This window comes from Protopterus annectens, chromosome 3.part1 (assembly GCF_019279795.1).
Source record: "Protopterus annectens isolate FY-2018-M chromosome 3.part1, PAN1.0, whole genome shotgun sequence".
Taxonomy (NCBI): Eukaryota; Metazoa; Chordata; order Ceratodontiformes; family Protopteridae; genus Protopterus; species Protopterus annectens.
This window is the reverse complement of record NC_056732.1, coordinates 1,325,330,908-1,325,345,844: the sequence shown is the minus strand read 5'-3', so window position 1 is coordinate 1,325,345,844 and position 14,937 is coordinate 1,325,330,908. Positions and strand designations below refer to the sequence as shown.

Here is a 14,937-nt window from a genome sequence, read left to right as displayed (position 1 = left end):
TGCATTTGTTTTGGGCTCCATATGCCCTAAATGCATCTCCCCGCCAGGTGGGCCCCCCCAAGCATAGTCTGATGCATCTATAGTTAGGGTTTGGGTGGCAGGGGGTAGAGTGAAAGACCGTCCTATGTTCTGGTGACATGTCTCTGCCCACCAAAGAAACTCCTGTTGTAGGCAGAGAATGAGAGGAATCATTGTTTCCAGACTGTGACAATGTTGACTCCATAAACTTTTTAGATATCACTGTAGTTTCCTCATATGCAGTCTTGCATATGGAATTAGTAGAATGCAGGACGCCATGAACTCCAAAGCCTGCAGAATTTGTCTTGCAGATAACGGTTTTTGTTGCCATCTGTTTGAAGTAAATAGTCAGTTGCCTTTGTTTGTTTAGCGTAAGGTAAGTCATCTGGGCAGTTGTATTCAAGCTTGCACACAGGAATGTAATCTTTTGAGAGGGTACCAGTTGTGATTTCTTTTCGTTTATTGTGTACCCTAGGCATGTTAGAAGCCTTTTTACAAATGCCAGATGCTGAAGTAGAATGTCCTTGTTTTCTGCTTGAATGAGACAGTTGTCCAAGTAAGGATAGATTTGTATGCTTCTTTGTTTGTAAAATGCAATTACTGGTGCCAGGCACTTTGTAAAGACCCTGGGTGCAGTAGATAAGCCAAAGGGCAGTGCAGAGAATTGGTAATGCATAAAACCAGCCTTGAAGTGGAGGTATCTTCTGCACGATTCCCTTATTGGGATATGCAGGTATGCCTCTTTTAAGTCTAGAGTCACTAGCCAAGCGTTCTTGCCCAGCATGGGCAAAAGCTGTTGCAAAGTCGGCATTTTGAATTTTGGGATGTCCAAGAATGTGTTCAAAATCGATAAATCCAGTATTGGGCACCAGGCATTGTCTTTTCTGGGTACCAAGAACAGTCTTAAGTAAAATCCTTGCCCTTTTTCCTGTTCTGGTACTGGCTGGATAGCCCCCATATCCATGAGTGACGTAACTTGTTTCTGTGCCTCTGCCCACCTTTTTTATTTTGGAAGATCTGGACAACCGTTTGGAATGGGCAAGGTATGGAAATGAAATCTGTATCCCTGGGATACTATGTTTGATACCCACTTGTCCTGGGTTAGTAACTGCCAATTTTGAGCATGAAGTGCTAATTTTCCCCCTAAGGGGGCTGCCGAAAGATAAGTGCTTGGTGATGGCAGAGAGAAGTCATTGAGACTGTTTACTGTAGGGTTGTGCTTTGTTTCCTCCAGATTTGGAGGTAGAGGCACCCCATTGCTTTGACCTGTAAGAACCCTGTGATTGGTATCTAGAGCCTTTTGAGTGCCTGGATTTGCCCAGTGATGCTCTGTCAGACACAGGAAAGGGCCAATATTTTGTAGGCCAGTGTCTATTAAATCTTGGTGGCTGTACTTGTAAGAAATATTTTACAGTTTGCATAGACTTAGCTTTGTCTTCCATTTTCTTTAAAACCTCTTCTGCCTTATTACCAAACAGAGTATCATGCTGTAAAGGTGCATCCAACAATTTAGCTTTAACATGATCAGGCAGATTTTGCTCCTTGAGCCAGGCATGCCTTCTAATCACAGATCCAGTAACTGCGGCCCTGCAGGAAGCCTCCAAGGAATCAAAACCACATTGCAAAGTATGCTTTCCAACCTGTTCTGCTGCATGCAATAATTCCTGTAATTCTTTATTTTCCACACATTCAGAAATCAACATCATTTTCTGTTTCAATAATCCTATAACATGCTGTTGATATTTAAGCATACGAAACTGGCAGTTTAAAGCCCTAATTGCCGAGGTTGCAGACATATAAACCTTCTTTCCCCATCTATCCAGCGCCCTGGAAGCTCTATCAGAGAGGGTAGGATTCTTAGCTGTTGAGGCCTTTACACCTTTGGGACCCTGTCAGATAGTTTCAGGGTCAGCTGCAGGACTTTTGAATAAAAATTTGTGGAAGTCAGGAACCCTGTAATATCTGTCTGGCTTACTAGGAGCCAGAGGTAGGGAATCTGGAGCCATGCTTGATTCCAAAAACACATCATCAACAATGTCTAATACAGGAGATATGGCCAGAGGCCTATGCTGAGGAAGAAGAAGGAAATCCCTAAGCCTCTTTTTTGATTCTGAGAAATCCTGACTCTTCCAATGAAAATGTTCCCTCAACGTATGCAAGGTTTCTCCAAAAGAATAATCTTCAGGAGGAGATGCAGATGAGATGGATTCTTCTGCATCTGAATCCTCACAGGGAGGTATAGAAAAAGGAATCAGAAGAAGTAGAAACCTGATCTGAAGATTCATAATCAGTGTCTTGCCTAGGCTTCTTTTCAGGGGGGGTTGGGAACCCCTAATCAAGGTAATTAAGTCTTCAGCCATTTTGATCATCTGTTTTTTGGGCATAGAGGCCTGAGCATGTGGCTCATGCATCAGTTTTTTAGCATTAGAAGTTGCCTTTGTCTTTGTTTTTGAAGCTGGCATCGGTTTTATATAGAAATGCTGAGGCCTGAAAACATCCTCAGAAGCCGGTGCCTGCTCAGCGGCTCCGGACCCACCCGAGGGAGAGACATCCACGGGTACAATACTTTGTGAATCTCGCTGCATGCCGGACTCCATATGGGTCTCAGTAAAGGCCTGTGACTCGAAAGTAGCGGGTATCAGGGACTGCGAAAGTGCCTCACTGAGTACCGGTGAACCGGTGACTGGCTTAGGAGAAGCTTTGTCGTCAGTTTTGGACCTCGCCGGTCTGTCTCTGTCCTTTTCTTTGTGTTTTTTGTGAACTCCGGTAGTCGGATTGCTATCCGACGACATTTCTGGGTAGTTAAATCTGTTTCCAAAATATTTTGAAGCAAAGATATACCAATGCTTAATAGTGCGTTGGTTAAATCTAGCACAAAACCGACAGCAAGGCACATTATGATCTGGGCCTAGGCAAGGAATACAGTACAAATGGAAATCCTTATAAGGTATATACTTCCCACAAGTAATGCAATTATTAACTTTTACTGACATCGGAAAGGAGCAAGAAAAAGTTTCCCCAACGGGGTACTTAGCTTTAATAGAAGACTTCGGTTCTGAAACACGAATGCGAACATTTCAGGAGTCGGCCAACCTGCACTTCCGAACTGCTTCTGCTTCGGGTACCGCACGGCAAGAAAGACTAAAGAAAATGGCATCGGCTGCATGTTTTATGCCTCTGACGACCTGATGTCATGGAAGAGGAGACAGCAACCAACGCAGGACCCAAGACTTTGATATTCAGGCCGACTGAGAGCAACCTGCTACCAGATTACCGAAATGTAATGACTGCAACAGTGAAATACGAAGATCATCATATATGAGTTTACATTGATATTTATAACATAGCTAAAGAAAGCTTCATGGTTCTCTATGGACTCTTTGGCAATATTTTTGGCAGAGCTTGGCTTGGATAATGTTAGGAGTGCTCATTGTTTCTTGATGATACTGATCGAAGATTTATTGATCTTCTTTGGATTTTCACTTTCTTTGAACAACTTAAGTACTTGTATTACATAGTTTGATAATGACAGGGGTCCAGTATATTATATGGGTCTGTTTTCATATGACTGTGTGCGCAAGGCAGGATTGGTGAATAGTGAAATGTGTCTGGAGTAAGAACTGCAACTGCCAGATATGTGTGGCCCACTGCTGTACTCAGACATGGCCTAAGTGTGTGAGCATGCTCAGTATGACCTTTCAGTATGTTGTTGACTGAAATTTGCTTTGTTTGTCAGTATGTTGTTGACTGAAATTTGCTTTGTTTGTTTAAGTGTGTGAGCATGCCCAGTATGACCTTTCAGTATGGTGTTGACTGACATTTGCTTCGTTTGTTTAAGTTGGTTTTTACTTCAGGGCTCACCTTTGTGTTGTTCATCGACAGGTAGCACGCTGTGCCTGCAGGGCTTCCATAAGTCGATTTGCACAGACTTATCAACATTTCTACATACAGGGGGGACAGCTATTATTCTTACATTTCTACCCGGGGGGGGCACACCTGATTGTTACTGTGAGTGTACATAGGATGAGGGGTACACCTGACACTTATACACATTTGCTAGGCCTGCACAGTTATGTCATATACTCCATTTCAGTCTGTACTGTTGCCTATCATACTTGCTTGAGGCATACCACTGTACTACAGACCTTAGCCTCCAATTACATGCATATTAGTTTGAGACTTCATAGCCTACCCAACCCACATCACACTGCCTGGCCTGCTGTTATCTGTCTGCATAGGCCTGGGGGAGGTTACTCATATGCCTCTCAGAGGGCATGACACAGCATTTGTTTGTGTTTGCGTTTGTCTACAATTGTCCTGCTGGCTGTGACTGTTAGGTATGTGACCCCCCCCCAACTGGTATGTGTGAGTGACTTAAATTGTGTCTGTGCCAGTGAAATGCTGTCATGGCTTACTGGTTCAGTACTGTGACTATAGTGCACAGTATCCTGAGTTCGAGCCCTGTCACTGCTTTTTATTTTCCTGCTGGGCAGACCTGACTGGTTAAGGAACAGTAAAGCAGGTGTGAGCATGTTTACCTGACTTTGCTCGACTTTGCCCAACTTTGCCTGACGTTGCTCGACATTGTGCTGGTTAGTGCGGTGCACAGCTATGCCTAATTGTATTTAAATATGCTCAATACTGGTAAAATGTGCTTAGCAGTGCTTTATATTTCTTAAAATAAGGCACTCATGCCTCAGGTGGTGCTGCAGGGCTGCCTATGTCGGATGCACATAGTACACTCCCTAAACATGTTTGAAAACATGTAGTGTCAAGTTAGGCATCCCTTTTACTGTATGTGCGAGTCAGAGAGAGGTGTCATTTCCAGGGTTCCTAATGAGTCAGTGTATGTGCTATGCATTGCCTCTTTGCCAAGGCCAGGGCATACTGGGCATGCCTCCTTCTGCCTACTGGGGCAGGCTCAGGTTGTTCCTCCTCCGAGTCAAGCTGTGCCTGTGCAGGCCTTGGCAATGGTGGGGGGCTGTTTGGCCCTGCCCCATGCTGTTACTGCTGCAGCTGTTTCCGCAGGATCATATTATGTAGCATGGCACATACCATAACAATTTGGGTACATGTAGTTGGTGAGTACTGCAAGGCTCCACCAGATGTGTCCAGGCACCGGAACCATGACTTGAGCATCCCAAACACACGCTCAATTATGTTTCTTGTTTGTGCGTGTGCCTTATTATGGAGTTCTTGTTCAGGTGTGTGTGCATTTTCTGATGGGTGTCATCAGCCACGGCTCCAGTGCATATCCAGCATCCCTCACTAAGTAACCCTCAGGGATGTCCCCATTGGCAAATCTCTGGTACAGCTGGGTCAGATGCCAAATGTGGGAATCGTGATAGCTTCCAGGGCATCCAGCACACACATTCATTATTATGCCCTGGGCATTGCACACAAACTGCAGTTGATGGAGGGGAAGCCCTTGAGGTTGATGTAGACCCTACCCCACTCACCGGGTGGTGCTTTGATGCATATGTGCGTGCAGTCTATTGCACCCACTACCTCAAGGTATTCTACTATTTGGAGGAAAAGACGCATATTGCTGGCCAATGCCTCACGGGAATTGTGGAAATATACGTGGTCACCGACATGTGCTGACATGGCATCCAGGAACTGGTGGAGTTCCCTGGATGCTGATGCCTGTGAAATCCCCATCATATCACCAGTTGGTCTTTGGAAGGTATCTGTAGCTAGTATTCTTAGGCCTACACATACCTTGGTATCCACTGGGATGAGTTCCTCTCTGTTGGTTCTGTGTGTGAGGCGTGGCCGGCAAAGCTCAACAATTTGCTGTAGGAGGTCTCTGTCCACCCTATTGCGCTCCACTATCTCCAGCTCATGTAGCCCCTGATAGGTTACCCTGGGTCTGTACACTCTTCTCCATCTCCTCACTGTGGGTTGCTCCGCAGCATTCACAACATCACCACCCGCAGCACCTTGCACATGTTGGTTTATGATAGCAAGAGCAGCCGCTAACATTTTGTCTGACTTAAGCTTTTTAAGCTTTCCCTCTTTGTATACTGCAGTGTTGCAGAGTTCTTGAGAAAAAACAGGGGGAATGTTGTTTGCAGAGTTTAAAGTGCTGGGCTGGACTGGGCTAGTCTGCTGCCTGTGTAATTGGCTGATTCTGATATATTTCACCTGGCAGCTCTGCTAGTTCTCTTTGGTTAACGTCCTACTGCTTCTTTTCCTTCCTTTTGCCTTTCTGTTTCCCCCCGGGGCAGCACCGCACAAACGCGCACACACGTGTGCACACCTTGTGTGCATGTTTGCAAGGAGTTTCCTATCTTTTAACAGTGTGCACCTTTGGTTTGAGGTTTACAAATAGGACAACTGTAGGCACGCCTCTTGCAATCCTGAGCAACTCAAAGCAAATACAAGCCACTGTGCTCCAATTAGCTTACAGCCTGTCTGACACACCCCCTCATGATGTCACCTATATTCTACTCTTCTACTCACCTACTCCTACTCTTACACTCTTGGGACATGCCTCACATGCTGGGGAAAATTGGGATTCACTATCCTTTTCCTCATTTGCATAGGATTGCCTAGTAATGCATGGTTACATCTCTCACACTGAGCTTCCCCCCCTTAGCAACCACTACTCAGTGGTCATGTTGTCTTTAGCCTGCCATTCACCTGCATGGCAGAATAAGCTTTTTAGTGAAAATGCCTATTTTTGGCTTTTTTAAAATTATTTTCTTGTTTTTATAAGCACTGCACATTTGCACGGTGCTGCGCTATGCTTAAACATCGGAGATCGGGGAAAAAAGTTAAATTGTTATATTTTTAAACATTATATAATGCCAATGGCCTTTTATTTGGCCACTGGCATGCTTCCTCAACTGTATGCATCCTTTATTTGGAGCTGTCATGGCTCAGTTTAGCTATTTGCAGAAATGTACTCCGTTAACAACGGAGTACATTTCTGCAGCTAACACTAATCTTCCATGGACAGGTTAGTGTTTCCTGGATCGCAAATTTACCTCATTTGCATGACTTTCACCAGCAAATGACGTAATTTGCATACCATGATGCTGTCCGTGCAAGAGTAGCTTTAGCAGCTCTCATACACGCCCCTGCCGGCTGTACCTGGATCGCACGGCAGACATATTGCCGGCGTGAGCTCCTACACTCTTCTTGCACTCTGTGCAAGCTTTCGTAAATCCGGGGGAATCTGTTTTTATTTTTATTAACATGACAGTAACTCTTATGAAAATAGAATTTGAAAACATAAACTGCTTTTATGTTTATTTCATACAAATACTAACAGTTGGAAAAGACTAAAACGTCTGAAGATAGGAACACTTGCCAGCCATACAGATCTTCACAGCACTACAGAAAACGCAGTCACATTAAACAGTTCAACCATTATCTAATACAATGGAAAGAAAACAAAATCAACTACTCAAAGCGGGTCTATATCACTTCATCGAACCGAAACTTCAGCAAACAACATTTCGTCAGAAGTGATGTTCATTGAATTCCCCACAGCCCCCCACATCCCTGCTAATTATATATACCAAGCTGAGACTGCACTACAGTGGGGAAAGGGCAAATTCCCTGATCCTCACTGTACCGTGATCTCAGTATGAACAGTTCGATGAACGGCATGCTCGATGTAATTGTGCAGAAAATGCCATTTGATGAACTGAAGGGACCCACCCAAAGCATCCCTTTCTGTCTAGTGACTTCTTGTTTAATTATTTAATATGATAAAAGAGTAATGTTGGATGGATTAATGGAAAGAACTCAAAACAGTTGCAAGCAGATTTTTGGGAATGTTTCATTAAAACTGTAATTAGAAGTTCATGTTGACAGTACAAACTCAATTTATTACTTCATGCTGCAGTTGTTATTTGCAAAGTAACTATTCTTTTACTTTTGAAATTCAGGATAATGGAGATATAAACCCCAGTTAAGACAGGCCATTACCATCGAAATGCAGCTTTTCAGTCAGTCGAGTACTCTTCCCTAACAAGTAGACTAAGCTGAGTTTTACTATGTTTTCTGTAGTGGTTAGCTGTTTTGCAGCACTAATGTCATCTCGCTGAGAGTGAAACAAACCTTTGTACAACACAGAACTGTTAGGTATGCTTTAGGAAGGAAATGTGGTACACATTCACATTCACAGCCTGATCCAACATTAGGTGATCTAGGCACATGCCTAGGACCTGTGCTGGCTTGGGAGGCTGATAAAACATTTAACTGTCTGTAAATAAACAAGTTCTGAGATTTCTGTAAACCCAGGAGGGCTTTAGGACCTCATGGGAGACTTCTGTAAAGAACAGCAAACCCCAAAAAACTCACTGTTGGCTTAACATTCTAACATAAGTCACAGGATATTCAATTTAATACATCACAGCAGCAAGCAGAGGGGATTTATCCCACAGAGCATGAGCAGGACAGAAGCTGCCGAAATAGTGCGTGCACCAGCAAAAAGTGTGTGTGTGTGTGTGTGTGTGTGTGTGTGTGTGTGTGTGTGTGTGTGTGTGTGTGTGTGTGTGTGTGTGTGTGTGTGTGTGTGTGTGTGTATGTGTGTAAAGCCCCAGTTAGGTGTGCTGTCTAGTTACAGTGACTTTGCTCAGAGTCAATCCTTGAGCCTCAATAATTGCCAGGTCATTGCCTTTAACCTTCAATTTGTTTTTGATTTGTAAATCCTTGAGGATTAAAGTCTATCAATGTCAGTCATAGAGTTCCACAATTGCGTCATTTAGTATCAGTGGTGCAACAAGTAGCACACGTGCCTTTTGTGCAATAGTCCATGGGCTCTGTTTCCACACCAGGTAGACCAATTGCTGACATTACTGTCAAGAATAAGGAAGTGGAGGGGGTGCTGCACTCCTACGTGTGACCTCCTTTGGATGAGATGCCTAGCTATGAACCTGTTGTCTGTTGGCCAGCCATTCCCTATTGCATATCACCAGCAAACCATTTTTAAGTAACATAAGCAATTTTATTCTTCAAGTGAAGCAGGCACTGACTTTGTAGATGAAGCACCAAAATGAAAACTTGTTTGCTAGCAGCAACCTCTTCATTACTTACACATCTCTTTAATGTGGATTTATTCAGATGACTTTTACTTCTGGAGAGATTGTGCTTATTGATTATTATTGGTAGATTATAATGACAGCAGTTTGAGTGGCATTTTATGGTTGAAATGTTCTGAAGTGTGTAGGCTTGTCATTACTACTTTGTATGTTTTATTTCACTGCTTACTGGAAAAAATGTTCAAAATTACAAATTTAAAATGCAGTCTAACAAGTGGTAGTGTATTAAACAAAGAATATAATTTAATACAATCAGGAAGGTGAATCAAAGAATACCTGCATTTATGCATGGTACTAAAAATGTGTGCAGGGAGGCCTTGAGTTGAAGACATCCCAAAGGTACACTTAATATACCACTAGCCAGATGCATTTTCTGTGAATGTGGGTTTCAAAGGGCAGAGAAGTTTACTTTTGCTCATGCTAAATGTTAGGTTCATAGGTTAGTACTAGGCTAACTGCCCTTTTGGGCCATTTGAAGCCTAGTGAGTTACCCCATGTGAGAATCAAACCCTGCACCTTGTGTCTTTAAGGTAAACACCTTAACCATTATGTCATCCTCCCAACCCAAAGAAAAAACCTCTGCTAGTCTCGAACCCCAGACCATTGACACAATAGACTGCATGAATTACAACTAAGCCACAGCAAATATAAAATAAACTATCTCTGCAAGGCTCAAACTCAGGATTCTGCACACTATAGTCACAGTAGTTAACCACCAAGCCATCATAGCAACTGTTTTCATTATGAGACTGTATTGTTTTGTTTAGCAAATGGATATCTGTGTTTGTGCTATAAAACTTGAAATAAAAGTTCTAAATTAAATCCAAATATCTGTAATTACAGAAGTAAAGACGAAAATATTGTTCACAATGACAGGTTTGAACAGTGTTTTATGGTAACTGGGGAGACAAGCAAGTAGTGAGTCACTGGAATGGATGTTAGGCAGGGCTAATGGGGTGGGGACGGGGGTGCCCTGATCCATTACCCTGCCTAGGGCCCCATTTAACCATAATCCAGCTCTGTTTAAATCCTCGCAGTGATGTAGAAGAAATTAATGCTGCATATTATAGCTTGAAATAAATAACAATATTATATATCATCACAGTTAGACGTTGCTCGTTTGATTCTCAGAGTGTCTTCTGTGTAGCGGCATGCGTAAATGGGTGTTCCTTCGTTGAAGGTCGTGCGTTAGGCCCGGCAAGCCAGTACATAAAAATCTACTGGCAATCATTAGCGGACTGGAATTCTGCTGTGGCGACCCCTAACCGGGAAAAGCCGAAAGACACAAACAAACAATTATATATCATAAAGTATTTTACACAGTCAACACAGTGGAAGTTTGTCTTTCAAGTTATATATACTTATTCTCAAAAAATATATAAATTGTATGAAAATTGCAAACCCTTGCATTAAAAAGTCAATAAAAACAAAACTGGTTTATTTCCTATGCAAAATAATGCCTTCCTGGGAAGCACAAGAGCTTTCAGGGGAGGAAGTTCTTCTCCTGTAGTACTGGATCTCACAACATCCTAGGGTACTCCAGTACATTACTCCTTCAAAAAAACATTTTACAAACTTTAGTCAGCTGATTCTTGTTCAAATGGAAGCAATGTCGTACAGAAAAGAAAAATAACCGGAACTGCAGTATGTAATAAAATTGGAGAGCTACCCCTTCACTTCTGCTAAGTTATACATAACAACTCCAAGATCGCAGCAGCTATCAGGCTGGAAAACAAAGAAAAAAGTGCATTTGGTCTTCTGAGCATTTATTCCTACAGACTGCAATCATGAAAGATCAAAAATTCACAAGAGTGAATGTCAAAACTGCAAGCACTTTAGAAAGAAGCTAAAATGATCAAACCCATGAGAAAAAATATATATATATATTTTGCAGGGTGCCAAGCCCCCCAGTATCCCTCACACCCCCTGTTAATTAAATATACTATACAACAGCCACTGAAATGCAATCCAATGCAAAAAGCTGCTGACAGAAATTCCATTTAAAAGAACATTCTCTCACATGAGCATTCACTTTTTATTTACAGCAGTAAAAAATGTTCGCTCATATGAGTGTTTGCTTTTTTCAGCTGTAACTATATATATATATATATATATATATATATATATATATATATATATATATATTTTTTTTTTTTTTTACATGTACATACATACAGAGCATTTTGATGGGGTCAATGGCCACAACCAGTTTGTTAATGTGTTCGAAAAATGGATTCAACAAATTCACCCTGAAAGCTTAACCAAGCTTTCCTGTTATTAAGGAGTCCATCTTAGTTAGTGTAGGATGCCTGGATTTTTCTAGACTCTGGAGAAATTTACACTTGTAAATCTAAACTGACATACTGTATTCTGTATATGATATATGTCAGCAACATTCCATGGTGTCTTGAATTTAAGATTTTACATTATTTTCAAATTTCAAACCATCATTGATGATGACTCCTAGGTCTGTAAGATAGAAACTGATAAAAGTTTGGTTATTCACAGAACAGGGATATTTTTCTTTATTAGATTACCTGAAATAGACAACTGTAGATTTTTGCAGCTAAAGGTAATGTGAATATTTTGAACCATGAATGTAATATATTGAACACATCCTGAAGACTTTAGTTATTTAAAAACATTTTTAGCAATAGTGCCTATCTTGGTGTCTTCTATAAACTAAGCTGTTCAAGCACTACTATTAATTTGCAGAGTACTCATAAACATTAAAAAAAATGACCCCGGCCCTAAATTATGAGTAACACATTGGTGTATAATGTTATCTACAGAATACTGGAATATTTATCACGTTTTAAAAGTAATTTTCTTTTTTTTACAACATCCCTTAGATTTTTAGCCTTAGTAGTTTATTCCAATCTGATACTATATAGAAGATCTTTGCTAGATTGAAATAAATAATATCTGCAACCAATCCTTTTTTAATTGTATGTAACAATTTGTTATAAATCTACAGTAGGTTTGAGAATCAAGACTGTCCACAAATAAATCCAGACTCCATACTGTCACCACTTGCTTAAGTAATGGTGGTGACAGTGCCATCAAAACATTGTCATAGCATTTACTTTTAATGCTCAACAAACTAATAGGTCTTTAGTTTTCTGAAAAAAGATCTTGAAACCAGACTAGTCCTGAACCTATGACTTTATTTTTAATTTTATTAAACAAGTAGTGGAATAATTTAGAAAACTTCACAGCCTCAAACAAAACAAAATGTTGACAACAGCAAGGCACGACAGATTCTGTCCTGTATGATGAAGATATTTAGGATATATGTTACACACAAAAAATCTAAGGAAACCAGCAAAGGCTACTGCTTCCTTCATGCATGTGAACATATTTATACAGCATAGATTTTTATGGTCTTTCTTCTGTTTTTGCACCTCAGAGTACCTAAAGATTATGGTGAAAACAAATCATGCCTTGAAATCCATACTGTGGAAGTAACCTGTGCCTGCCTCTAAATACTCATGTATGCAGACATCCCACATTAGCCAATTAACTAACCAGATAAGTTATGACTAAGACTTCATTATTGCATCATTGTAATATATCTCAGTATAGCTGATTCTGAAACGCTGTTCTGTTACGGTAATCACTGTCGTTGTACTCTCCCACATAACTATTGTTAGCTTTAGACGAAAGCAAGAACGTGCACTTATTTATGTAATTATTCATTCATTTATTAACTATGTAGATGGTTTGCTTCAGGGACTTTGTTCAGCAGGACTTGGTGTAAACACAAATGTTATAACATATTAATAAGGAATAAGAAGTGGTGCATCATTCAGATAATATAGCAGGCCAGGAATTAAGGCACCACAACCAATAGCTCAGATGGTTTAGTGGTAAATTGCTATGGCTATGGTGTGCAGGGTCCTGGGTTTGAGACTAGCAAGGGCTGATTATTTCTATAAACCTTGTCACCACACAAACAGAACATGCTGGAGGGATAGATTCCTGTTCCAGAGACTTCCCATACTCTAGAACAAACTACCTATCTCTATCAAACAAAGCTCCTCATTAACACTCTTCAAGAAAAATCTTGATGATTGGATGGGAAACAGGAAATTCACCCAGGGGATCGCTTCTGTGGCTCTGCTCGACAGGGGCACAGGAGAATAATTTTCTTGGGTGGCGAAAGCCAGGGTACCTTTTTGACTAGGGTTATATATGCCCTAGGGCCAATAGCCTAGTACCTACCTATGAACCTATAAAACAGCTGTAGTACATAACAGAAGAGACAGTTAAAGACATCACAAACAAAGATTCAAAGGCAATCTTACAAACAGAAAGTAATTCGCATATGAAACCTGACTAAAAAAACAAGCCCTTCATAGACATTTCATTCATATTGTAATTACAAATAAAGGTTCTAAAGCCACAGAGTTTCTGTCCAAAGTGCTTTTCTGGTAAACAAAAAAAACCTAAATAACATGCTTTTATTTCTTCCACCATATACCTCTTGACCATTCTCAATTTGTAAGTAAGCATCTAATAGAAGGTAGGGGCAGAACTGAAAGTGCCAGCATGACAGAGTAACACAATATATCCAGTTTTCTGACACATCAGCCAAAATTAATATTACAAATAAATAAGCTTACAATGCTGATAAGGAATGTCAGTTACAAAACAAAATGCACTGGCATTCACTCAATGTTAAGTACTTCTCTATGCGTTATTGTATCTAATTATATATACAATGCCTCTACACTTAGAATGGCATGGTTTTACGGATATAGTTACAGCTCTTAGTACCCAAGGCCTAGGTTTCTGAAGAAGTCTGGTCCTCATTAGCCAGCTGGAGAGGAAGAGTAAACATTCCAAGGACAACTCTTCATTCCCAGAGATGGGAGCCTGACTTATCTGTGGAATCACCACTGGAGAGATATTGAAGGGAAGAGCATATTACTACCAAAGGAACTGCTACAAAGACAGCTTAGCATGCCTTCTTATCATCACATAGGTATGTCCAAACCACTGCACTCCAGTACAATGGGGAAAACAGAGTAAAGTGTACCACCCTCTGTGATACTCACAAGCATTATGTTACAACACAAATAAGTCAGGACACCCATTGTCATGTACTTGCTTTCATACAAACTATGTCACCAGGAAGTTATGTGGAAGTCAGCAATGGGTTTGCCATACAAGTGAAACATATCACAGAAACCTGCTTATGAAATCAGCAAAAGTTACGGATTCTAAAAATTGCCATTCCACAAATTAAAAACATACATTGGAAATGCAGGACCAATAGCAGACTGCTTGCACACATCAGTGACCCATCTCTAATGTTTTATCAAATTAACTTCTACACACACACGTGCGCGTCAGCGCATGCACACACATGCACACGCCAAAACCATATGTTGCTACTACACCTGAAGAAAACAGTCATAACTCTATCTTGTACTGTATCTTCTTGACTTCCTTCCATTCAGTCAATGTCTCCACCTTTCACATGGTACTGCTTTGTGCATGTATATCACAGTAAGATGTGACTGCAATTATTCATTACTGTAGGCCAACTCCTGTGGCATAGATGGATGAAGTCCTGACAATGGCTCAGATGGCCATAGTTTGATAAGCAACTCAGGTGTCTGACAGAGCTGCTAGGAAGGATGGCTGTGCTCACTTCTTTGGGACGGTCTGTGTTACTGTGGGTGACTTGTTCATTGCAGCCCTGGTGGAGGGCAGGCTTGGAATAATCACCAGGATGGCCAAAAGACTCATGGTTGCTCTGGGGCCTAGGGCAGGCATGTCCTCATTGGTCCTCAAAAAGGGTGCAAAACCAACAACGAACAACCAACACCACGACCTGAGACCAAGGAAACAAGGA

At 41.2% G+C, this 14,937-nt stretch overlaps 1 protein-coding gene across 2 annotated transcripts in view; it reads right to left on the bottom strand.

Annotated features, from left to right (window-relative positions):
- Positions 1-14,937, bottom strand: part of GNAL (G protein subunit alpha L) — a 2,475,953-nt gene that overhangs the window by 313,644 nt on the left and 2,147,372 nt on the right. The gene's annotated exons all lie outside the window — the stretch shown is intronic.